General features: G+C 40.1%; 1 long non-coding RNA gene across 1 annotated transcript in view; it reads right to left on the bottom strand.

The window, feature by feature from the left end:
* LOC137231616 (uncharacterized) overlaps window positions 1–24995 on the bottom strand; it is a 286036-nt gene extending 261041 nt beyond the window's left edge. Inside the window, exon 1 of the long non-coding RNA XR_010946695.1 lies at window positions 24870–24995. This is a non-coding gene — a long non-coding RNA (uncharacterized lncRNA). The remainder of the gene's footprint in view (window positions 1–24869) is intronic.
* Between the last annotated feature and the right edge of the window lie 2791 nt (window positions 24996–27786).

Below are 27786 nucleotides of genomic sequence, written 5' to 3'. Positions count from 1 at the left end.
ACTGGTCATCACTTTTTGAAGTTTATCATTTTCCATATTTCTTTCTACTGATGGAAATTTTGTTGTAGGGCTGTTTTTTTTTTGCTTTTGTTTATTGAAGGTGGGAGATTCTGTACCACAATTTCATGGTGCCACCACCCCTCAGACTCAAAGTTATATTCAACTGTTTTTGTGAGATATGCATCTTAAAAATGTAGATTAAATACTAATGTGTTGAAATAAATAAGAAGGTATGTGAAACACTTAATTTCAATGGCTTGGGCTATCAAAAATATTAAAATTTATCAACACTGAGTGTTCCTTTTGTATGAAGTTTTGGATCTAGTGGTGTGAAAGACATAAAGGCAAGTAAATAGAGACAGGGAAATGGAAAGAGACACAAATATGCTTATGATTATTCTACAAAGGAGCATTAAGTACTTTCAATAACAAATCGTAGACTCAATGTTTAGGTGAGTTAGTATTCCCAGTTAAGGGAATATCAAAAGGCATAATGGAGAACACAGCACTGATAATGTATTTCAGAGATAATTAGGGAAGAGGATAAAGTCATAAATTTTAGATATGGAGGTAGAAAAGCAGAGACTTTAGTAGGAAAAGAACTATACGATAAGCATTAATTTTACACACACAGGTGCATTGGGGGCAGTGGGAAAAAAAGACTAAAAGTGGAGTGTGGAGCTGCAGTGTAGGCAACTGAATGCCAGAGTGACTTATCTAATGGATAAAATTAGATAAGTCTTACTACTGAAAGCCATGAATAGTTACAATAAGCAAGTAGTAATAACAAGAGCATGATACAAATAGGTCAGCAAGGATGAACATTAATCTGGTGGGAGGACAGAAGTTGAATCCTGAGATATTGCAAAAAATGCCACAGTAGCTATCATGAGACAGTCTCCCCTCGCAGCTTTTCCACAGTACCCAGATGCGTGAGATAGTCATTTGACCCCTCCTGACCCCATTGCTCTCTTTGTAAAATAAAGGCGGTGAACTTGGGTTCTGATATTTATTCTAGCTCTCACATAGCAGAGGTCCGGATATTGTGATAAGGAAAACATGGGAAATATGAAGACTCTTTAGAATATAGTAATAATTTTTGCAAAAATAAATGGAGGGAGTGAATTACGGTGATTGGAGTACTTACAGAAAATATTTTTGTAATTCAAGGGAACTTTCAGAGGAAGAATCAAGTAGGAGAAATTGTACTCTAAGATGATTCCAAGTTTCTGATTTTGTGTAACAGGAGGATACAGATGACCTTCAGAAGTGGAGAAACCAGGCTAAGGAGCTGCTTTTAAGAACAGGATCATTACCTCAGCATGGAATGTTGGGATGTTAAGGTAGTGATGCCTACATACAGTGACGGTAATTTGGCAGTTAGAAATACAAGTCTAATGCCACGAAAGAAAAATGTAAGAAATTTAATAATCAACTTTATAAAAGTGATCACTGAACTATAAAAGTGGAATGTAGTTTGTGAGATAGAGAGGAAATAAATAGAAAATGCAGTATAAAGTCAACCTTTAAAGGAATGCTTAATAGTAGTTAAGATGCTCTAGGCAAAATATAAGGGGTAGAGAAAGGAAAGATAGTAACATGAATAATTTGTTCATTGATCAACCAATGTTCGAGGGGTACTTATTGAAAGACACTGAACTGATACTTTAGGAAGGAAAATTAAATTCCACCCTCAAATTTGACAGAAATATGACATGTGTTGTTTTTTATTTTGGTTAATTATGTACATCTATTAAGAGCTGTGGCTAAATGCCTTGAGAATTCTGAGAGCAGATATATTATTGAATACTTTTTACTGGGAGATACATGGGAATATTACTTTACATAGTAATTGGCATTTCTTCCAATACTTAAAGATAGATAAAATATTCATATGGAGAGAATTCGGTAGGGAAAACCCCAGATGGAAATTGATACTAGTTGTGGTCCTATAGTAGTGGGGATGCTTGTAGGAAGCCTAAAGCACAATCTGATGGAGATCTGGGAATACTTGAGTCACTATTTATAGGGACTGTTTATAGAGGTGCTAGCAGGATTAAGGGATGAACGAGGGATGCTGAGGGGCCCAAGGACACACAACAGTGAGAGGTCACACCTAGGAAAGAGTGTTCTAAGAATCATTGAAGATTGGAGCCATGGAGAGAGGACCCCCTGGCAGAGCTGTAGTCTTGGAGGGATAGAGCCACTACAAGAGCCATGATGCTGAAGCAGGACGGGAGCAGGTGGGGAAAACACCCCAGTCCCTTTTTTTAAATTGAAGTATAGTTGCTTTATAGTATTATATTAGTTTCAGGCAAAAAGCATTGTGATTCAGTATTTGCACAGATCATACTCCATTAAAAGTTATTACAAGATAATGGCTCTAATTCTCTGTGCTAGGCAATATATCTTTGTTGCTGATCTATTCTATACATGGTAGTCTGTATCTCTTAATCTCATACCCTAAGCTGCCCCTCCCCCTCACCTCCATCTCTTTCCTCCCACTCCTCAGTCCCCTGCCGTGACTCCCATCTGTAGATTCCAACAAGAAGCAAGGGAGCAAGGGAGCTAGGTTACACAGTGAGGAGGGACAGCTCCCTGGATCACAGCTCTGAGGTGGATGGTGGATTGGGGTAGGGGCCAAATGAAGAACCACCACCATAACCACTTAGTTGGCAGAGAATAAAGCATGTATATGATAAAAACAAATAATTCATTTTGACTGGAATAAATAATATATGAGGGTGAGAAGCCCAAAGTGTGCTTATAACAGTAAGTGGTGAGGGGAGCTTCAAGATGGAGGAAGAGTAAGACGCAGAGATCACCTTCCTCCCACAAATACATCAGAAATACATCTACACGTGGAACAACTCCTACAGAACACCTACTGAACACTGGCAGAAGACCTCAGACCTCCCGAAAGGCAAGAAACCCCTCACGTACCTGGGTAGGGCAAAAGAAAAAAGAAAAAACAGAGACAAAAGAATAGGGACGGGACCTGCACCAGTGGGAGGGAGCTGTGAAGGAGGAAAGGTTTCCACACACTAGGAAGCCCCTTCGCGGGCGGGTGGGTGGCGGAGGGGGGAAGCTTCGGAGCTGCGGAAAAGAGCACAGCCACAGGGTTGCGGAGGGCAAAGCGGAGAGGTTCTCACACGGAGGACTGGTGCCAACTGGCACTCACCGGCCCGAGAGGCTCGTATGCTCACCGGTCAGGACAGGCCAGGGCTGGGAACTGAGGCTCGGGCTACAGAGGCCAGATCCCAGGGAGAGGACTGGGGTTGGTGGTGTGAACACAGACTGAAGGGGCTAGTGCGCCACAGCTAGCCGGGAGGGACTCCGGGAAAAGTCTGGGGCTGCCGAAGAGGCAAGAGACTTTTTCTTCCCTCTTTTCTTGCCTCTTTGTTTCGGGGTGCGGGAGGAGAGGCGATTAAGAGTGCTGCTTAAAGGAGCTCCAGAGACAGACGTGATCTGTGGCTATCAGCGGGAACCCCAGAGACAGGCATGAGATGCTAAGGCTGCTGCTGCTGCCACCAAGAAGCCTGTGTGCGAGCACAGGTCACTCTCCACACCTCCCTTCCGGGGAGCCTGTGCAGCCCGCCACTGCCAGGGTCCTGTGATCCAGGGACAACTTCCCTGGGAAAACACACGACGCGCCTCAGGCTGGTGCAACATCACATTGGCCTCCGCTGCCGCAGGCTCGCCCCACATCCGTACCCCTCCCTCCCCCCGGCCTGAGTGAGCCAGAGCCCCCGAATCAGCGGCTCCTTTAACCCCATCCTGTCTGAGCAGGAACAGACACCCTCAGGCCTACACGCAGAGGCGGGGCCAAATCCAAAGCTGGAACCCTGGGAGCTGTGCGAACAAAGAAGAGAAAGGGAAATCTCTCCCAGCAGCCTCAGGAGCAGCGGATTAAATCTCCACAATAAACGTGATGTACCCTGCATCTGTGGAATACCTGAATAGAGAACGAATCATGCCAAATTGAGGAGGTGGACTTTGGGAGCAATGATATATATATATATTTCCCCTTTTTCTCTTTCTGTGAGTGTGTATGTGTATGCTTCTGTGTGAGATTTTGTCTGTACAGCTTTGCTTTTACCATTTGTTCTAGTGTTCTGTCTCTGTATTTTTTTTTCTAATATAGTTTTTAGCACTTGTTATCATTGGTGGATTTGTTTTTTGGTTTCGTTGCTCTCTTCTTTCTTTTTTTAAATTTTTTTATTACGTTAAAATATTTTTTAATAATTATTTTTTATTTAAATAATTTTATTTTACTTTACTTTTTATTTTATCTTCTCCTTTCTTTCTTAATTTTTTCCCCCCTTTTATTCTGAGCCATGTGGATGACAGGCTCCTGGTGCTACAGCCAGGCATCAGTGCTGTGCCTCTAAGGTAGGAGAGTCAAGCTCAGGACACTGGTCCACAAGACACCTCCCATCTCCATGTAATATCAAATGGCAAAAATCTCCCAGAGATCTCCATCTCAACACCAGCACCCAGCTGCACTCAACAACCAGCAAGCTACAGTGCTGGACACCCTATGCCAAACAACTAGCAAGACAGGAACACAACCCCATCCATTAGCAGAGAGGCTGCCTAAAATCATAATAAGTCCACAGACACCCCCGAAAAACAAGACGAGAAATGGACCTGCCCACCAGAAAGCCAAGATAGAGTCTCATCCACCACAACACAGGCACTAGCCCCCTCCACCAGGAAGCCTACACAACCCACGGAACCAACCTTAGCCACTGGGGACAGACACCAAAAACAACGGGAACTACGAACCTGCAGCCTGCGAAAAGGAGACCCCAAACACAGTAAGTTACACAAAATGAGAAGACAGAAAAACACACAGCAGATGAAGGAGCAAGGCAAAAACCCACCAGATCTAACAAATGAAGAGGAAACAGACAGTCTACCTGAAAAAGAATTCAGAATAATGATAGTAAAGATGACTCAAAATATTGGAAGTAGAATGGAGAAAATACAAGAAACATTTAACAAGGACCTAAAAGAACTAAAGAGCAAACAAACACTGATGAACAACACAATAAATGAAATTAAAAATACTCTAGAAGGGATCAATAGCAGAATAACTGAGGAAGAAGAACAGATAAGTGACACAGAAGATAAAGTAGTGGAAATAACTACTGCAGAGCAGAATAAAGAAAAAAGAATAAAAAGACTTGAGGACAGTCTCAGAGACCTGTGGGGCAACATTAAACGCGCCAACATTCGAATTATAGGGGACCAGAAGAAGAGAAAAAGGGACTGAGAAAATATTTGAAGAGATTATAGTTGAAAACTTCCCTAATATGGGAAAGGAAATAGTTAATCAAGTCCAGGAAGCACAGAGAGTCCCATACAGGATAAATACAAGGAGAAATACGCCAAGACACGTATTAATTGAACTATCAAAAATTAAAAACAAAGAAAAAATATTAAAAGTAGCAAAGGAGAAACAACAAATAACACACAAGGGAATCCCCATAAGGTTAACAGCTGATCTTTCAGCAGAAACTCTGCAAGCCAGAAGGGAGTGGCAAACATATTTAAAGTGATGAAGGAGAAAAAACTACAACCAAGATTACTCTACCCAGCAAGGATCTCATTCAGATTTGATGGAGACATTAAAAGCTTTACAGACAAGCGAAAGCTAAGAGAATTCAGCACCACCAAACCAGCTTTACAACAAATGCTAAAGGAACTTCTCGAGGCAGGAAACACAAGAGAAAGAAAAGACCTACAATAACAAACCCAAAACAATTAAGAAATTGGTAATAGGAACATACATATTGATAATTACCTTAAATGTAAATGGATTAAATGCTCCAACCAAAAGACACAGACTGGCTGAATTGATACAAAAACAATATGCTGTGTATAAGAGACCCACATCAGATGTAGGGACACACACAGACTGAAAGTGAGGGGAGGGATAAAGATATTCCATGCAAATGGAAATCAAAACAAAACTGGAGTAGCAATTCACATATCAGAAAAAATAGACTTTAAAACACAGACTATCACAACAGACAAAGAAGGACACTACATAATGATCAAGGGATCAATGCAAGAAGAAGATAAAACAATTGTAAATATTTATGCACCCAACATAGGAGCACCTCAATACATAAGGCAAATACTAACAGCCATAAAAGGGGAAATCGACAGTAACACATTCATAGTAGGGGACTTTAACACCCCACTTTCACCAATGAACAGATCATCCAAAATGAAAATAAATAAGGAAACACAAGCTTTAAATGACACATTAAAAAGGATGGACTTAATTGATATTTATAGGACATTCCATCCAAAACCAACAGAATACATTTTCTTCTCAAGTGCTCAGGGAACATTCTCCAGGAGAGATCATATCTTGGGTCACAAATCAAGCCTTAGTAAATTTAAGAAAATTGAAATCATATCAAGTATCGTTTCCGACCACAACGCTATGAGACTAGATATCAATTACAGGAAAAAATCTGTAAAAAATACAAATACATGGAGGCTAAACAATACACTACTTAATAACCAAGAGATCACTGAGGTAATCAAAAATTACCTAGAGACAAATGACAATGAAAATACGATGATCCAAAACCTATGGGATGCAGCAAAAGCAGTTCTAAGAGGGAAGTATATAGCAATACAATCCTACCTTAAGAAACAAGAAACACCTCAGATAAAAAACCTAATCTTACACCTAAAGCAATTAGAGAAAAAAGAACAATAAACCCCCGAAGTTAGCAGAAGGAAAGAAATAATAAATATGAGATCAGAAATAAATAAAAAAGAAATGAAGGAAACAGTAGCAAAGATCAATAAAAGTAAAAGCTGGTTCTTTGAGAAGATAAGCAAAATTGATAAACCATTAGCCAGACTCATCAAGAAAAAAAGGGAGAAGACTCAAATCAATAGAATTAGAAATGAAAAAGGAGAAGTAACAACTGACACTGCAGAAATACAAAGGATCATGAGAGATTACTACAACCAACTCTATGCCAATAAAATGGACAACCTGGAAGAAATGGACAAATTCTTAGACATGCACAACCTTTTGAGACTGAACCAGGAAGAAAGAGAAAATATAAACAGACCAATCACAAGGACTGAAATTGAAACTGTTATTAAAAATCTTCCAACAAACAAAAGTCCAGAACTAGAAGGTTTCACAGGCGAATTCTATCAAACATTTAGAGAAAAGCTAACACCTATCCTTCTCAAACTCTTCCAAAATATAGCAGAGGGAGGAACACTCCCAAACTCATTCTATGAGGCCACCATCACCCAGATACCAAAACCAGACAAAGATGTCACAAAGAAGGAAAACTACAGGCCAATATCATGATGAACACAGATGCAAAAATCCTCAACAAAATACTAGCAAACAGAATCCAACAGCACATTAAAAGGATCATACACCATGATCAAGTGGGGTTTATCCCAGGAATGCAAGGATTCTTCAGTATATGCAAATCAGTCAATATGATACACCATATTAACCAACTGAAGGAGAAAAACCATATGATCTTCTAAATAGATGCAGAGAAAGCTTTCGACAAAATTCAACACCTATTTATGATAAAAACTCTCCAGAAAGTACGCATAGAGGGAACATTCCTCAACATAAGAAAAGCCATATATGACAAACCCACAGCCAACATCATCCTCAATGGTGAAAAACTGAAACCTTTTCCACTAAGATCAGGAAGAAGACAAGGTTGCCCACTCTCACCACTATTATTCAACATAGTTTTGGAAGTTTTAGCCACAGCAATCAGACAAGAAAAAGAAATAAAAGGGGGCTTCTCTGGTGGTGCAGTGGTTGAGAGTCCACCTGCCGATGCAGGGGACACAGGTTCGTGCCCCGGTCCAGGAAGATCCCACATGCCGCGGAGTGGCTGGGCCCGTGAGCCATGGCCACCGAGCCTGCACGTCCGGAGCCTGTGCTCCGCAATGGGAGGGGCCACAACAGTGAGAGGCCCATGTACTGCAAAAAAAAAAAAAAAAAAAGAAAAAAGAAAAGAAAGAAAAGGAATCTAAATTGGAAAAGAAGTTAAGGTGTCAGTGTTTGCAGATGACATGATACTATACGTAGAGAATCCTAAAGATGCTACCAGAAAAGTACTAGAGCTCATCAATGAATTTGGTAAAGTAGCAGGATACAAAATTAATGCCCAGAAATCTCTTGCATTCGTACACACTAATGATGAAAAATCTGACAGTGAAATTAAGAAAACAGTCCCATTTACCGTTGCAACAGAAAGAATAAAATATCTAGGAATAAACCTACCTACAGACACAAAAGATCTGTATGCAGAAAATTGTAAGACACTGATGAAAGAAATTATAGATGATATAAATAGATGGAGAGATATACCATGTTCTTCGATTGGAAGAATCAACATTGTGAAAATGAGTATACTATCCAAAGCAATCTACAAATTCAATGCCATCCTTATCAAACTACCACTGGCATTTTTCACAGAACTACAACAAAAAATCTCACAATTTGCATGGAAACACAAAAGACCCCGAATAGCCAAAGCAATCTTGAGAAAGAAAAACTGAGCTGGAGGAATCAGGCTCCCTGACTTCAGACTATACTACAAAGCTGCAGTAATCAAGACAGTATGGTACTGGCACAAAAACAGAAAGATAGATCAATGGAACAGGATAGAAAGCCCAGAGATAAAGCCACGCACATACGGTCACGTTATCTTTGACAAAGGGAAGCAGGAATACACAATGGAGAAAAGACAGCCTCTTCAATAAGGAGTGCTGGGAAAACTGGACAGCTACATGTGAAAAATGAAATTAGAACACTCCCTAACACCATACACAAAAATAAACTCAAAATAGATTAAAGATCTAAATGTAAGGCCAGATACTATCAAACTCTTAGAGGAAAACACAGGGAGAACACTCTATGACATAAATCACAGCAAGATCCTTTTTGACCCACCTCCTAGAGAAATGGAAATAAAAACAAAAATAAATAAATGGTACCTAATGAAATTTAAAAGCTCTTGCACAGCAAAGGAAACCATAAACAAGATGAAAAGACAACCCTCAGAATGGGAGAAAATATTTGCAAATGAAGCAACTGACAAGCAGTTCATGCAGCTCAATATCAAAAAAACAAACAACCCAATCCAAGAATGAGCACAAGACCTAAATATACCTTTCTCCAAAGAAGATATACAGATTGCCAATAAACCCATGAAAGAATGCTCAACATCATTAATCGTTAGAGAAATGCAAATCAAAACTACAATGAGATATCATCTCACACTGGTCAGAATGGCCATCATCAAAAAATCTACAAACAATAAATGCTAGAGAGGGTGTGGAGGAAAGGGAACCCTCTTGCACTGTTGGTGGGAATGTAAATTGATATAGCCACTGGAGAACAGTATTTAAAAAACTAAAAATAGAGCTACCATACGATCTAGCAATCCCACTACTGGGCATATACCCTGAGAAAACCATAATCGAAAAAGTGTCATGTACCAAAATGTTCATTGCAGCTCTATTTACAATAGCCAGGACATGGAAGCAACCTAAGTGTCCATCAACAGATGAATGGATAAAGAAGATATGGCACATATATACAATGGCATATTACTCAGCTATAAAAAGAAATGAAATTGAGTTATTTGTAGTGAGGTGGATGGACCTAGAGTCTGTCATACAGAGTGAAGTAAGTCAGAAATACAAAAACAAATACTGTACGCTAACACATATATATGGAATCTAAAAAAGAAAAAAAAAGAAATGTCATGAAGAACCTAGGGGCAAGATGGGAATAAAGACACAGACCTACTAGAGAATGGACTTGAGGATATGGGGAGGGGGAAGGGTAAGCTGTGACAAAGTAAGAGAGTGGCATGGACATATATACACTACCAAGCGTAAAATAGATAGCTAGTGTGAAGCAGCCACATAGCACAGGGAGATCAGCTCAGTGCTTTGTGACCACGTAGAGGGGTGGGATAGGGAAGGTGGGAGGGTGGGAGACGCAAGAGGGAAGAGATATGGGGGCATATTTATATGTATAAATGATTCACTTTGTTATAAAGCAGAAACTAATAGAACATTGTAAAGCAATTAAAATCCAATAAAGATTTTTTTTTTAAAAAAAAGTAAGTGGTTGGTGAAACTTATTAGGATAATGACAAGGGAAGAGTGGAAAAAATTCTTGTGAACTTGGTGCTTAATTCATCAGGAAAGTTCGGTGCCTTTCCTGAAAATCAGTATATGAAAGCATCAGGGATAAAAAAAAAACGACATGAAAAAATAAGAGATATTGTAAAAAATAAGTTAGATTTTAGAAATATTAAGTAACTGTAGCCAAGAAAAGGCAGTAGGGACAAAGGAGTTCCCTTATTGAATCCTTCTTTTCACCTTGTAAGTTGAGTACCAAGAATGCCACTTATTTCCTTGGACAAGGGCTGGGATCAGGAGGGACAGATTACTTTCAGATCTAGGTGACTGTGGAGAATTGGTGAAGAAAAAATAAAGGACAGTTCACACTAAGACAGGAGTTCCTGGGAAATGTCTGTGGGACTAGTAGGAGGGAAGGCAGCAGTAGAGTGGGGAGAGGTGGAAAAGAGCTAAAGAGGAAGGAAAGAGTAAGAAGGGAAAGCAGAGGAAGGGGCTGTGTGCCTACAACGGTGACTTTCCATAGCAGGATCAGAGACAACGTTGTTGGAAGGCTTAGCAAATATATATTAACCACTGTGAGAATTCTATAGTGAGGAAGACCAGCCAGGAGACCCTACTAGGTCTATAGTCTTAAAAGAAATCTTGGTGTTTGAAAGTGGGTGTCAAGAGGGACCTGGGAGGTGATGAACCATCACCTGCAGTGGTGTGCGGGGGCCGCTGGCTCTGACTCCTGAGAATCGACTGTACACTTTTCTTTCCTACTCTGGGCTCTGTGCCTCTTACTGGTACATGAAAGAGGTCATGGTAAGTGTATTTACACCACAAAATTGACAAACGCTACAAATCGGGGTCCCCCCTCCACCTTAGAGCCAGTTGTTAAACATTCACTGATCTGCTGCCACGACTCAAGTTGAGAATAGGCTGTTGCATGAAGCAGTGAGGATGGAACCCCGTGAGAACATTCTCACGAGAGGAGGGACACACTCTTTGCCAGGGTGAGTGTGCACAGAGTAGGTACAGGTATGTTTTTCCTTGAGATACTGTAACAAATGGCTGCTCACTGGTCAGAACCGTCTACTGATAGCATCTGAGAGAATTCCAGAGGATACGACCGGAAGAAGTTGAGCAAATGAAAGTAAATCATAAACAATGCATCAGGCAAGCAGAATTCAGTCAAGAGAAAATTAACCCATTCCTTTGAACCAAGCATGCTTGGTGAGCCTTACAAGTTGAAGCTGGCGCCTTCTTCCTGTTTGCACCCACTGCAAGCATGTAAAATTACATCCCACCTACCTGAAGCCTGTCACGGTTACCTGTGATCCTTCAGAAATCCTTTCCACTACATCCTAAGTTGCTGCTAGAAATTTCCAGCAATTGTGTCTGTGTTTTCCGGTTTGTGGAGGAAATAAATACTTTCAAGGCCCCACTGTTGCCCTGTCCCACCTTCTGAATCCTCATACTGGGTTTAGTGCTTTCAAATAAACGCTGCTGCCGAGTAAAGAAGTTGTTATTCTAGGAATATAGTGCTAAATGAGAAAAGCGAGTTATCAATTTCGTCTTCCTTATAATTTTCTGGGTCTCTACCCCACCTTTTTCCCTTAACTTTCCTTTTTAATTTTTTTTTCCATGTGGCATGTTTTCCATGCCAGTCTTATACACAGGGTTTCTTCTGGACTAGAAATGCATAAGAAGCTTAACAAGAGGAGATTTACCTAGTAACTATAGTGCTCACATAGCAGAGTTATCCATCACTCATTCAATAATATTTGTTAATCATGATGTGTGTGATAGACACTGTTCAAGGAATCGTATGTCATACAGAGCAGTGGCTCACAAAGTACATGTCGAAACAGCAAGAAGATGCAGCCAGCAGGCATGTACTTTCTACCTTGACTTGGGTTTAAATTAAATGGCTTCTTATTTGTAACTGTATTTACCTGAACACGCCTGAGTATTGACCTTGTGAATGCCTTTTCCTTTGTTATTTTTAGTTTTTTAGCCTTACATCTTGGGAAATATTTAGTTTTCAGAGTGGACACAATTCAGGTTAGTCATACTCTAGGAAATATACTGAGATTGCTATAAAGGGTACTTGTGGGAGACTGCTGTGGATTTGTTCCCCCAAGAGCAGCCATATATGTCAGTGAAATGGTATGTGTGTTGGAGGGCGGAGGGGAGGGAGTCAAAATGTTATTTAAAGGATGGCTATAGGTCTTAATGCACGAAAGGATCGCCTCCATACTTCAGTTACCATGCCTGGCCTCTCTACCATTCATCACCCTTTTTCTAATACAATAAAAACCTTTGTTAAAATGTAAATAATATTAACCACTTATAACATTTCTTAAGGAATGTCCTAAACAGAGATCTGAGTGAGTTTGTCAAATTACATGTACGTTTTCACAGGAAAGGGGGGTTTAGGAAATAACTGGGGTATAGGCTTTGCAGAGGAGGATGTGCAGGGGAGGTCAGGAGGTTGCATGAGAGTACTCTGGGGAGGTGGCCTAAGAAAGAGGGGTATTACTAGGATGCAAGATCTATTGCAATTAGCAGAGATACAAAATAACACTGGCCAGAGAGAGAGAACTTTATTTCTTTCTCACTGAATGGCATAGAGATGGCTGGGGCCAGTACTGTGGGGTGGCTTCATGAGGGACCCAGGGACCCAGGCTCCTTCTCTCTTGTTGCTCCACATGCCGCCTAGAATGTTGTCTTCCCTCTAAGCCTCACTAGCTGAGGATTCTCGAATGTTAGTACACATGTGCTCTCAAACAATTTTGCTGTGCCCTACTCCACTGCCACTCTACCTGGTAACCACTACATCCTTCCATCCAATAGGTGGTTAACACTGGCACTCACAGATCCCACACACTCTCAGGCTCTACCGCCCACTGGTGGCTTGTTTTGATAAGTCTATGGGGTTATCTGTGGCTCAGCAGGGAAGCATGTTCTTTCCTCTTTGGTTACACTCTGGTCTAGAGTTCCTGAAATAAGACTGCTTATGCTTCATTGTTCTGCAATTATCTTAGAAAAAATAAAACAAAATCATTTCAGCTTTAATATACAGTCTCTGCTCTCCACTGCCCTTGATATGCATCCAGAGAGCTAGGTTGCAAAACACATCTGGGAGGCAGCAATCAAGCTGTATTCAGAATCACTTCTCCTCTCTTATAATGAAATATTATAATAAGCTCATTAACGTAGGATCCTTCTTCCCCAAAACAAGATCTCTTATCCTCGTCTCTCACTCTAAATACCTTTCTTTGGACTTGCCCTATTAGTTTAGCAGATATGCTCAAATCATTCACATTTAAAGTGGGGATTGAGTGGGCATAGTATTGGATATGGGTTGGGGCATAACATTTTGAAAACCATGATACATGAGAACTGGAACAATGAATTTCTTCACTGGGATCCCTCCATAGCATGAAACATACCATTCAATACAGCAAAAGTCTCTGAAATTGTGACATTTGTATTGATCTAATTAGCCAACTGTCGACTGCAGCATCCCACTTGAGGGTTGAATGTATCTGATTGAAACTTCTGTTGTGATTGTAAAGTGAATTTAATCTCCCGTGTTGTAAATGACAGTGACAATAAATTCTCAAACAACAAAAATAAAGGTTTTATGATCCAGCAATCGTGCTCATTGCTGTTTACCCAAATGAGTTGAAAACTTATGTCCAAAAATATGCACAGGGGTATTTATGTCAGTTCTTTTCACAATTGCCAGAACTTGCAAGCAACCCAGATGTTCTTCAGTAGGTGAATTAATAAACTGTGGTACATCCAGACAATAGAATATTATTCAGCATTAGAAAGAAATGAGCTATCAAGCCATGAAAAGACAAGAAGGAAACTTAAATGCATCTTAGTAACGAAAGAAGCCAATCTGAGAAAGCTACAAACTGTATGATTCCAAATATATGACATTCTGGAAAAGGCAAAGCTACAGAGACAGGCACAAGCTCAATGGTTGCTAGGAGTTTGGGGAGGGAGGAGTGAATATGTGGAGCACAGAGGATTTTTAGGGCAGTGAAACTACTCTGAATGATACTATAACGGTGGATATGTCATTATACATTTGTCAAAACCCACAGAATGTGACAAGTGACCCCTAATGTAAAGGATGAACTCTGGGTGATGATAATGTGTCAGTGTAGGTTCATCACAGTGACATACCACTGTGATGTGGGATAGTGACAGTGGGGAGGTGATGCAGTGTAGGGACAGCATGTAAATGCCAACTCTCTGTACTCTCTGCTTGATTTGGCTGTGAACCTAAAATTGCTCTAAAAAATAAATCTATTTAAAAGCAGGAAGTAACCTGGAACTTTCATGAAACAAATATTAACATCCTCAATGTAATCTATATTCCATTAAAATAAATGAAGCCCTACAGTCCACCTATAAAAATGTCTATTCCCAAATTCATGAACCCCAGTATTTTTTCAATAATAATTATACTAATACAGGTAAAATTTTTGTAAAAAAATCCTGAATAATTTAAACAAGAAAAAATTCACATTCTTCTTTCTTTGAGATTATAGGAATATATCCCATATGTTTCAAACCTGACACACTAAATATAATAATCTGGATGAGATCCATATCACAGTCCCCTGACCTTAAAGAATACAGAGGAGACAGATGTCAACAGTTGAAATGTGTTAATGTATGCCGGCTACTTGGAATGTATTATTTCATCGTAATCTCTATAACAGCTTTTACACAGATATTATTCCCACTTTACTAATATTTTGCATGAAACAGGGTCAGGATTTGGTCTTACAAACATGTTTTGTTTTGGAGTCCCTAATTCTCCAGGTACCCAAACTCCTAGATAAGAATACTGCGTTTCCTCAGGTTATTCACTCAGAATTATATGAGAAAATTTAACAACTGGGCCAGAGGCCTTGAATAGGAGGAAACACTGGAGACCTAGCCCTGTGAGCTGGAAGTAGGAAAGGATAGCAGAAAAAGTAGGAACTAGTCTAAGGCAGCTAAAACTGGGGTTAAAAGAACCCTCAGGAAGGAGAGCAGCACACTGATCCACGATGGGATAAGAAATGCAGCCATTTTCCTAACCAGGATGAGAAGGTTAAAGGAGGACAAGGAAAGGATGGCTACAGATGAAAAAAAAAGGAAAAAGAAAAGATGAAGATGAACCACAAGTGGAGGCACCCAGCAATTGTGGGCCAGTGGTGGGGAGTGGGGAGTGGTGGTGATGGTAAGCCATAAAGGGGAAGGAGGGGGTTAAGAATTTTTTAAATTTTTATTTTTATATTTTACTTCTGAATCCCGGCTCTAACCAGCTTGAAATTGACCTCACTCTCACCGTTCCATGTACTGATATGGGAAATAGCATCATTAAAGCAACAATCTACTAAGTTTGTCTTTGAGGCTTTGAATCTGAAATATGGGGATGACCCTGACATTGGAATCCCGGTCACTTGCTCAATGTCAATGTCAGGATCTTCCCAATATGCCACATCCCTGCCATGGAGTAGGAAGAATAAATCATAATTATTTCTAATAATTGTCGGTTAGCTCAAACCCAACTAACATTTTCTTTCCTTTTTACCCCCTTCCTCCAGATGATTAGACATTTCTGGCTCCTGTGTGTGTCTTCTGCTCCACTGATGAGAGCTGTGTGAAGCTGCAGTGGTTCTCAAGCCTAGCTGCATATGAGACTCACCTGGGCAGCTTTTAGAAATAAAAAGCCTGGGCCTCACCCCAGTAAAACTGAACCAAAACCTTGGGGGCAGGGAGGGCCTGGGCAATGGTAGGTTTCAAACCCTCCCTAGGGGATTCTCATGTGAAGCAAGGGCTTAGAACTACTGATAGAGCACCTTTCTCTCTGAACTGCATGTTCAAAGAAACTAAGGATGAGATGTCATGTATTGAATTCTTGAGCAGGCTTTATATTCTTATATGTGAGCTAGGACCTCTGCTGTGAGATAATCTGTCTGTTAATAAAACTACCTTCAAAATTTTAAAGATTGAGATTTCTTGTTTTCAGCACAAAGAACAGCATATGCCAGTATCAAAAGGAATTTGGATTTAAACAGATCTGGCATTTTTCCTTTATATCTTTTTTTTTTTGGTCAATTCATTATCATCTTTTCCAAGAAAAAGAGCAAGAAGTGAACATTTCCTTTGTATAATCACTTGAATGTGAATGCCAATAATTCCATTCTAAAAAAAACCCAGGTACACAACTAGAGTGTGCTAGGAAGAAAAATTAAATATATTAAATTCACAAGAATGGTTTCCAGATACTGAACCTTTAAATAACTTCAGGTTTTAGAGGGTCACTACTTTCTGAAGTGTGACTAGCAACAATAAGAAGCTACAGGATCCTGACAAATGCTCCAGCACTAGAACATAACACGATGAAAAACCTGCAAAGAATTGCTTGTTTCCTAGAAATATGAGATCTTGTTAAGAATTTTAAAACTATTACTTTTTAGAAGGGGGGTGTTTTTCAGGACTCTCTATTTTAGGACTAAAGTCTCTTGTAATTGAATAAAAGTAAAAGGAACATTAAATATCAGCATTTGCTGTCACGAGCTAAGGATGTTTCCTTAGATACAGACTAAGTTTCTCTCCCCCAGGGCACCCTGCCATAGGGATTGCTTAGGATGTACATTTGCACTAATGTGCACATCTGGTAAAATGACATACATGTGACCACATGTGACCTTCAGTATTTTCAACCTGCGTGAAGCTTGCAGACTGCCTTTGGTGTTGACTTTCCTCTCTCTAGAGTTTGCAAGAAATTTCCATAGTTTCTAAGTAAATTGGTGTTTTTCACAATCTGTATTTTCCATTTATACACATATATACACACACGCATGTAACTCTATCCATGACAGAATAAAATCCTGAAATCTCACCTTCTTTATGAAGATTTTAAAAATTGAGTTCTTCAACTGACTAGACATGTTCACAAGACTCTCCTGGTTATTTGCCACCAGTACCTCTTGTATATAAGAACTACATCCCCTTGCTTGATGAAAAGGCAGGGCAAATAGATGCTTTTGTAGCAGGGAAGGACTTTCAGACTCATGAATTTTAGGCCCCATTATGGTTGGCTTGCAAAGACCCCATGTCAGATCTATAAAAATATTTGCAGAATCTTGGCCCTCCTTGTCAAGTGGCAGACAGGGGAACATCAAACTCCAAAAGATGTGTTTTTTTTGTTTATTTGCTGATGATTGCATGGTAGAAAATGAAAACAATCTATTAGATCCTGAAAGAATTGATTATGAAATGTATTATGTATACAAAGCAAACAGTTTAAAAATGTTTTTAAAACGATGGAAAAATCACAAACCCACCATATAGATTTGATAAACAGATCTGGGTTCCAGTCTTGCTTCTATATATCCTTACTTAATATTCAGTAATTTCCAAAGTATCTCCAAGCCTTAGGGTCTCAACTGTAGTACAGCCAGAATACTTCCTACCTCACAGGTAGCTGGGAGGGATTAGATGAGAAAAGGTTTTCAACACACCTAACATGGCATCTGGAATATATGAGAGATAGGACTTAATAAATGTCAATTACCAACTCCTTCCCCTTTGTCCTTAGAAATGTAAATGCAAAAGTAGTATTACTACCCAGGACTTCAGAGGAGCTGATTTCTGACACTAGATCTTAACAGTTCATTATATTTTTCCCTTGGACCCTGAAAAAGTGCAGGGTGCAGCCAGTTCTTTGAGTATGAAAAGTAAAATAAGATCCCTGCAAGGAAAGCCTGGATGTGTAAGCTGGTGTTGCTGGGTTGCTTTTATCTGGGATCATGATAACCCATTATGAGTGTGCTTCAGCAACCTGGAAAGTGGATAGCAGCAAAGTGCAGCTCACTGTACAAAAGCAGTAGGAGACAATGCATCTTTCAAAAATGTTCTGAAATCCTGATCACGGTAGTGTCACAGAGATTAACGGTAAATTACAAAGTAAGTGCATGGTAGCAATACATTTTTAAATAAAAGTGAGGTTGTGTGAAATCATAATAGGCATCTTCTTTCTGAATTTCTTATTTCCATGTCTTTAGTGAAAGAAGAGACATAATCAAAAGTAGATTAGGAGCGCAACCCAGAAGTTGGTCAGGATAATACGGCTTTAAAAGGTGAAGGTCATGTCACTTTCTCCATTTTAGCCTCTATTACACTCCTGAAGACAAAGATAAGCATGTTTCTATTTCATAGAGTAGCCATAAAACCAATACAGAGAAACTGTTAATACTTAGTGCAAATGCCACTTGAAGCAAATACCCTCAAGAAAAAGAGACTTTGAGAGCAAAAAGGGACTTTGGAAACAATCTTACCCAGCTGTATCATTTTACAGGTGAGGAAAATGAAGCCCTAAGATGTAAAGAAGACATGGTGGTTAGTTTCAAAGCCTAGAATTGAACTAAGGCCCTCTGACGCCATAGTGGTTCTCTTACCATCATTTGTATGGTTGGGTCTAAGAGTGTGAGTTGAAAGCATTCAAGTATAGCTTCTATTTCCACTCTCTAACAGGATTCATTAAAAGTCACAAAACAAGTAAATGGTGATTTTCACCAACGAAAATGTTTTTATTCTAATTGAAACTATCTATTTCATCATCTATAATTCTGCACAAATTGAAAAGACTAAAAGGGTAGAAGAGAGTGATGGATAGGTTTTTCACATGGGGTTCAAGTGGAAGTGGTTTGATATAAAAAATTATTTTATTTTCTTATTAGGTTTATAAAATTTGGCAACCATGCCTATTTCCCTAAAAGTACTGCCTTTGGATTATACAACTTGGAGGTCAAGAATAATTAATGCTTCAAAGTCCTTCTCCTCCTTTGCCCAACTCCTGTTCAAATCTGTCTTCCTGAAAGAAAGAAAAAAAAAGGCCCTGCAAAGTCTTGCCCAAGCCTGAGAAAGCTTTATGTTAGGTTGTAGGGAAAAACAAGGCAAAATAATATAAACAGCAACCCTGACAGCTGAGATGAGAGCCCTTCTCCCCGTGCTTTCCCTGGCTGCTCTGTCAAGATCTTGATGCCTGGTGATGAATAGACTGCATGTGTGCAACAGAAGATAAAAATGATCTCTGCTGGCCCTTTCCCAGCCACAGATGTCATGGCCTTGACCTTAAATATCTTATTGCAGCCCCAGTTTGCTGAAATGCTCGAAGGCAAAACACTCTGTGTCACTCCACCTCAGTGCGGTGAGAGGCTCCCAGAGCCTGGGAATGTGTTCATATTTGGTGATGCCTTCCTGCGTCACTAAAGCAATCAGATGGATCCAGCCCGAGGAGACAATAAGGGCTGGACAAAAGCCGAGAGGGCAAACAGATGGGTAATAATCCCCTCTTTTATTATTCGTGCCTATGGAGAATTATTCAGCAGAATTGAATTCTCTGATGAACAGAGCCCCAGACGGCTTTATGCAGTTAAAATTATGGGATTTTTCCTTTCTATTTGCTTCTGTGCTTTGAGGGAGATGGTAAGATGATATTCTTATTCATAACAGTAGTGATATTTGCAAAATAAAAAGGGATCCACTGATGTCTGTGACAATCAATAGTATGATGCCAGAGAGCGTGAGCTCCATTCAGCCAGAGCCCCTTCCTCATGGGTCAGGATATATAGGGGATATCTGTAAACACCCTCTGTAAGTTCCCAGGGTCTATGATGGACAGGGCTCTGGAAAAGAGATGGGACATCCACTATTCAGAATTGACTTTGGAAATCAGAATGACCCGGAGAGCCAAGCAGATAATAACCACCCCCCTGCATTTCATAAGTTTTGAAATAATTCAGTAATCTGTGACTCAGAAAGCTTCAGCCAATTGATTTGGGAAAAAGAAGTCCCCCATAACCCAGGATTAGTAGGCTGGGAAGTGAGGAGGCACTGGCTGCAATGGCAAGTGCACGGGCTACTTTCCTATTTTACATGCCCTCCCATGTCCCCAGTCCACTGCATGGCTCCACGAGGGTCCTGCAGGCGGTGTGGGTACCAGTGGACAGCAGGGGTGAGGCACGAACTCTAGGGCTGCTTACCACTGCAGGGCACCCCAGCCAACTGCTGCTATAATCTTGCTGAGTGTAGCTTTTGTAGGCTTACATTCCCCAGAAATGTAGCAGGATAGGTCTTCTAAGCTTAGGCTTAGAACCTGACCAGATGTGGAAGAATTCTTTCAGACTCAATTACCTTTGTTTTGGGGCTGCTGTTCAACAGGTGTTTAAAAAAGAATAAGTAGTATAACCTATGTTATTGCACACCCTGGGAAAAAAAATCTATTTCTCATCAAAGATGTTTTGTTACACAAAAAGAAAAACAAACAATAATAGCTACTATTTATTGAGTTACTAAGGACGTGTGTGCGTGTGTGCATGTGTACACTTACAGTATGTATGTGGATATATATCTTTAGAAGTTAAGTGACTTTCTTAAGATAATACAATTAGTAAACTTTGGAGCCTAGGACTGTCTGATTCCAAACCTCAAGGTCCTTCCACAAAACCAAGCTACCGCATCTCTTGCACTCAGTTGCAATTGATCCTACACTGTCTTTTCCTCTTAACTCTCTTTTCATACTTCCTTAACTACATTGTAAGCAACTTGAGAGCAGGAGCCCCATTCTATATTTGTCTTCCCCGCAAAACCAAAAAGGGGTCTAGAGAACACTCTCTTCAGGCCACGACCAAACTTCCTTGTGATGAAAGTCTACTGTATACATCCTGTGATTATTCGATACTGTTATGAGACCTCAAGACCTCATTTCGTTCGAAAGACATGGTGGGAATAGTTGGGATCAGACTACTGAGGGCCTTGTATGCCATTTGTGGCACAGACACTGCTCACTGGATATCCATGTGCCCCTACATTTCCCAGCCTCTCCACATTGGCAGCATTTGGGACATACAACTAGTTCTGAGTGCTGGGCTGTGAGCAGAAATGACATGCATCTGGACCATGGCACCTTAGAGTTAATGTTCCTTTTCCATTCTTCTCCTTCATCATCATGGTGCTATGAGACAGTAGCATCACAAGATAAACAAAGCCTGCATTTCTCAATAATTGGATGAGAACTCTTTCATCAGACTTTGCTAGTGAAAGACACTTTTGTTTTCCTAAACCACTGAGATATAGGGGTTTACATACTACTACTGCAAACCCTATCTTTTAAAAATTTATATACCGTGCCATAAGATTTGGACTTTATTTTAATGGAATTGGCACATTAGAAGCTTTCGTATAGGGAAGCAGCAATGGAAAATATCTTAACTATCAAATTAGCTCTTTTTAAAATCATTTCCTTGTATTTTCTTTCCTACTGGCATTTCCCGAAGGTCATTTACTTTTCACTCATTCATTCAACAACTGATTGTTAATCATCTTATTTATCCACTAGGGTATTTCTGGTACAGGACATTCAGAGATGATGATCTGGTTATTTATTAAATATAGAAATAAAGTATATTATATGCCAGACACTGTTCTGGTACTTGTCAAATATTTACTTATTTAATCCTCATAGCAATGCTAGAATGCACTATCATTATCCTCATTTTATATATTAAGGAAACTGGAACCCAGAGAAATTAAGTAACTTGCCCAAGGTCACAGAGCTGCTAGTGGGAAAAATAGGACTTGAACCCAGGCTGTCTTCCTCCAGAATCTGGGCTCTAATCCACCAAGTATGTTGATGACAGTGTGACAGTCTAATCAGTGCAGAAGATGGAGTTCTAACAGACCGTGATGGCCAACTTGGTCCTCGTCCCCCCAGCCTCACCCCATGGGCCTTATTGAAGCTGAAAATTCCCCCCTTCTAATGCATCACAAATATCACCCTGGGAGTTAGGTTAGGACCAGGAAATTCTCAGAAAAATGCTGAGAGAACTAACAGGGAATTGATCCCATCTCTGCATTCCCTTAATGTTTTCTTTGCATTCCTATTAAGCCACTGCTCATACCACATCTTTATTTACTTACTTAGTTATACACAAGTTTTATTCATTTTGGTACGCTTACAGCACTTACCTCACTACACAAATATGCAGAGTAAACGTCTGACAGATGATGTAAATGAAAGAATGAGTAATATAACCTGAGCCATATCTACAGCTAAAATTTTAGCATCTTTGGATATTTCTACTGAAACGGTGGGGTAGACAATCCAGCAGTTAATAAATTCTCTTTCTGCCGTATTATCAATCCTGATGATATAACACTTTGAACAAGTATTAACACTTAATTGTTGTTCCAACTGTGGAGTAATATTTCTATTCTAGTTCTGAGAAAATAATAATAAAGGGCATATACTGATTACTCAGTATGAGTTAGACAGTTGTTGCGGACTAAATGTTTGTATCCCCCGAATTCATATGTTGAGCCCCAGTTCCCAAAGTGATGGTATTTCAAGGTGGGAAATTTGTGAGATGATTAAGTCATGAGGGTATAGTCCTTGTGACAGGGATCAGTGCCTTTATAAGAAGAAACATGAGAGAGATGATCTCTCTCTCACCAACATGTGAGTATACAGCAAGAAGGCATTCATCTGCAAAGTAAGAAGAGGGTCCTGAGCAGGAACAGAGACAGCCAGCACTGAGATTTTGGACTTCCCAGCCTCCAGAAATGAGAGAAATGTTTGTTGTTTAAGCCACTCAGTCTATTTGTTACAGCAGCCTGAACTAAGCAGTCTCATAAGGACTTTATATATAACTTATTTAATCCTCATAGTCATATACAGCCAATTCTCATTATTCATGGTCATTATGTTCTACAATACTGATCTGATGTTTCCAGGAGAAATAAAGGGTTAGGTTCCTGAAAGCATCTGGTTGAAATATTTTCTCTGACTGGTCAATACATAATCTTGTTTTATGTGTGTTTCTGTTGAAAGACACTTTATTTAATATATGATATTGATTAATTTACATTGAACTCATGGCCAATAGCACTCAGACCAACTCATGCCTGAACAAAGCTTCTCTAATGCATATATTTTCTCCATAAGGCACATCACAACCCTCTTGCACTTAGAAGCACCAGATAGCATTTAATACTATGTTTAGGGTCATTTTAAACAGTGAAATCACCAATAAAAGCATAAATATGTTAAACATGTGGCACTAAATAGACCATAAAAAGGACAATGGTTTATGGTATGAGAGCTGAAACAAGTCAGAGCATCACCTTGTCCAACCTCAGCTGGGAGTGTGCATGCTGGGCAACTCAAAATTTTCACCTTTCTTTGCATGCTTGCAAATGACCACAAAAATGCCATGAGTATTGATCTTGGGGTCATAAATAAATTGTAGCGAGAGTAGGTAAATTCACAAACATGGAATCGGTGAATAATGAGTGCACAGGATGAATGCCTGTGTTCCCCCCGAATTTGTATACTGAACCTCTACCCCCCAGTGTGGCTGGACTTGGAGGTGGGGCATCCAAGAAAGTAAATTAAGGTTAAATGAGGTCATAAGGGTGGGGCCCTGATCTGATAAGATTAGTGCCCTTAGAAGAAACATGGCAGAGCTCCCCACTCCCCACTCAATAGCTTATAACTATTGAGAAGAAGCCACATGAGGACATGGTGAGAGGGCAGCTGTCTGCAAGCCGGGAGGAAAGCTCTCACCAGAAACTAAAACAGCCTGAACCTTGATCTTGGACTTACACGTTCCAGAATTGTAAAAAAAAAAAAAAAGTAAATCTCTTTTGTTTAAGATAATCAGTCTATGGTATTTTATAATAACAGCTGAGTAGACTAAGACAATGAGGATCAACTATACTATTATAACTCCACTTTAAGGATGAGGAAATTCAGGCACAGAGATCATATGTAACTAGGACATAATGATAATATCTACTATATTTAATGGACCAGACTTCAAACCTAAGCAGTCTGAGTCCAGATTATATGATTTAAGTGCTAGAACATGTTGCTGGACTACTTCCCTTGATGAGACCACATGATTAGGCTGCCCTTCCATTTGAGCTCTGAAATACACGTCTTCCTTTCCTGACAATATAGGTTCTCCTGCAGCTCTCAGATTCCCTAATGGCTCAAGACTTAACAAAAGAGCAGAATATAGATATGACACATTCTCTGAGAGCTGGGAGATGATCCTCCTGCCTGGATAGGACTGGAACACCAGTTCTCTCAGCTTCCTGCAGTGAGTCAATCTCCTCTTGAAAATTTCCTCTCCTTGGTCATTTTGTATCCATTAACCAGGGAGAAAGCTTTCCCAGTGCACTGCCCATATTACTATATTGTAACAATTGAAACTATTAATTACTTTCTTTCCATATGTTTGAGTGCAGCCAACATACTTTATTTAGTGATACTTGAGTTCCTTGATTCTTAATACTTTTTGGTTCACGGACCATTTTGATAATCTCAGGAAAATGATTGACAGATTCCCCCAGAAAATCACACATGCAGAATGACATCGAAGTTTTGCATAAATTTCAGAAGCTCAGGTACCTTCCCGCTTCTGAAAACCCTTGCTGTATTGATAGCCATCTCATTGACACAGGAAGGATGGAAGCCTCTGCTTGACTCAACACAGTGTTAATGACAGCAAATGGACCATCTAGATGGGAAGGATGGGCATGAATGTGAAGGTGAGTCTCTGGTCATTGCAGAGCCTCTTTCATTACATCAGGCTTACCTTTATCAGGTTTCATTACATCAGGCTTACCTTTATCTTGTATTTCAACACCTCATCTTTATTCTCACAGTCCTTTAGCTGTTTGCAAGCCCTTCTCACTCTTAAACAGGAGCAAAGCACAACACGTACGTGTAAAGAAACGTTCTGCTTCCCTTCAGAGGCGCATTGGTTTCTGAACCTTGGGAAATGGGTGATGTTACCACATGGTCAGGCAGAGTTTCCAATGGCAACTGAAAGCAGAATAGCAGGAAACCAGTTCAACAGCTGACACCAAAATGCTTTTCCATATGTAAAGCTGTCTTAAACCCACAAGAGACACTGAGAATAAACTTTGTGCTTTCTTTTCTTTTTGCTTAATACCAAATGGGTCAGAGAGAAGCGCTGGACACTTTTAAAAATGCACTTATAATTTTGAATCCAAGCTGTGAGAGTACCCATTGGAGACAACTGTTCTCTCATGGCCTGCTTTGAATAAACAATCACGGCTCTGTGTGATATTACTTCTTAACTAGATTCTAGCATTGAACTCTTGGCTTGCCATGGTTACTTGCATTTTAAACCAGCGTCTCCTTTTCCTTCCCCTTGGCTGAGATTCCTGCTTACTTGGCAGTGGCTCCTTCTCATTTGAACTTTTGCCCTCTTTTAATCTCCACCAAATTTTAGTCTAAAAGAACCTTTCACAGGCACTTTTTGTTACTCTGAGTTTCTTTCTTGTGTGAGAACCAGCTTAGGGAGCTGGTTACTGGAAAACACTCAAGGGCCTCTCTTCCTTCTCTGGGAAGCCACCAGTGACAGGCTGTTTTGTGTGTGTAATTTCCTTTAAAAAAAAAAAAAATCAAGGAAGCACAAGATGCAAGCTGTTTGCTGAAAACAAAATGTTTGCTTTCAAAAGCAAGTGAACACACACATATTTGCATCTGTCCATGTGGCTTTGTTCTTGTCCATTCCAGGGCTGCTCCTCCTTATTTCCCTAGCATATAGCACTGCTGAAATTATTTCAGATCAAAAGCCAAATCAGTGAAGACTTTATTCCCTCCCAACTTCCCATACCAGTTACATTTCAGAGAGGCGTTCCAGGTCCTCAACACCTGTGGAACCCATTTCCCTTTCAAAAGAAGAACCAGTATGTCAAGCCCTCTTCTCATTTAACAGTTAGATGATCTGCTTCCTACTTAAGCAGAGCCTACCGTTTACTCGGAACCTCATGCTTCTGCCTGTCCATTCTGTGGATTCACGCCCATGCCTGAGCTATAGACACTCCGTTCTGTTGTGCTCTCCTTGCTCACTCTAGCCATGCCTAAGCACCCAGACATGGCAGTTCCTTTCCCTGGATCAAATGCACCATCTCTCTACATTCCTTTTCCTGAACCTCAGAACATATAGGTCTGTTCAGAGCCACGAGCCCCACCAACAATCCAGTGTCCAACTGAAGCTGGAACCTACTTCACAGCCTGATGATTCAGTTCTACAAATTCTCCTCTACCCTTTGCTGAATATTCTAGACCTTCTCTCTCTTTCTTTTCACTCTGTCACTCTCAGTGACCTTCTTGCCTTCTACTTGACTCAGAAGATAGCAGTCTACTGGCTTACAATACTCCTTTTGCTCACACTCATTCTTTATTCACACCCATCATCCAGTCTTATAGGGCAGAAAAACTTCCTCTTTCAGAAAGCCAATCCCTCCATCTGTGTGAGCTCTTGATAAAGTCCTTCCAGATGCAGAGGAGCTGTGCTCCACATTTTCTTCACAATCACACCTATTTACTGTCTATCAGCTCCTACTCTCCTGCCTTCAAACATGTTGAAGTTATTAACAACAACAACAGCATATTTCCAAGCAAACATTCCTGCTCTGTATGTTCTTCTAACTACCATCCAGCTTCTTTCCATCCTTATAACCCCACACTTGCATTGTCTCTACCTGCCACTTTTATCCCCTCGTTCCCCCTCCTCTGCTCTCTCATGCCCTTTCTCTCGCTTTCATCTTCACCACCCTCCTAGGAATTTTCTTATGAAGGTCATCGATCAACACAAGGTTGTTCCCTTCACGTTCAGTCTCATCTTCTCCACTACAAATGGCCTGCTTTTAAGATAAAGCTCTTATTTTCTGGTTATCACGATGTTTTGCTTTCCTCTCCTTTTACGCCTTCTGCTTCTCTATGGGTTCTGCTTTCCAAGGCTCATTCCTTAACTCAGTTACATTTATCAAAAAATGTTTTTGGATGTTGGCTCCATCATAACTCAAATGTAATGAGATGTGAAATAAGACTTTTCTTATTATTTGGAGACTATAGCTCAAGCTTCAATCCCAAGGATAATATGTCGTAGGAAGGGCTGATATTCACCTAGTAGCTAAAATATAGACATACTTCTGGGCAGTTGGCAAACAGACACTTCCCTTAGCTCTACCACTCCACTACCTTGGCCTCTTCCCTGGAACCTCCCTGATTTTCTAATGATCCAGCAAATAGATAGTGGATCCTGGATCATCAAGGCCTTTCCAGGATGATGTTTTAACATCATGGTCTGAATCCATTCCAATGGTCTGCCATGATGGCCATTAAACACACTGAATATCTCTGTCAATAAGTCTCTCTATGTTCTAAAAAGCAGCCAAAAAGTTAACCTCAAAGGTTTCCTAAGAAGTGATCAGATGGGAACTTTTTTCCTTCACACCTTCCCCATCCACTCTATATAAGCAAAAGATAGGAGTGCCTGGAGAGGGAGATAAGTTGTGGAAGGAGAATTATCCACCTAATAACAAGTGCTGTTACCAGGAAAAATGCATATGAAGAAGGGAAAGAAGGTCTTCCCCACTAACCAAGTAAGAGGGGCTCCCTGAGGCTTTGAATGTCTGCAAAAGAAACCAGATCACACCCTCAAATCGGATACTTTCAAGATGCAGATTTTTAGCCTTACTCAGTGCATCAAATTTTGATGAATGAGG

The sequence above is a fragment of the Pseudorca crassidens genome, chromosome 10, assembly GCF_039906515.1.
Source record: "Pseudorca crassidens isolate mPseCra1 chromosome 10, mPseCra1.hap1, whole genome shotgun sequence".
Classification (NCBI taxonomy): domain Eukaryota; kingdom Metazoa; phylum Chordata; class Mammalia; order Artiodactyla; family Delphinidae; genus Pseudorca; species Pseudorca crassidens.
The sequence above is the reverse complement of the archived record's forward strand: the minus strand, read 5'-3'. Positions and strand labels throughout refer to the sequence as shown.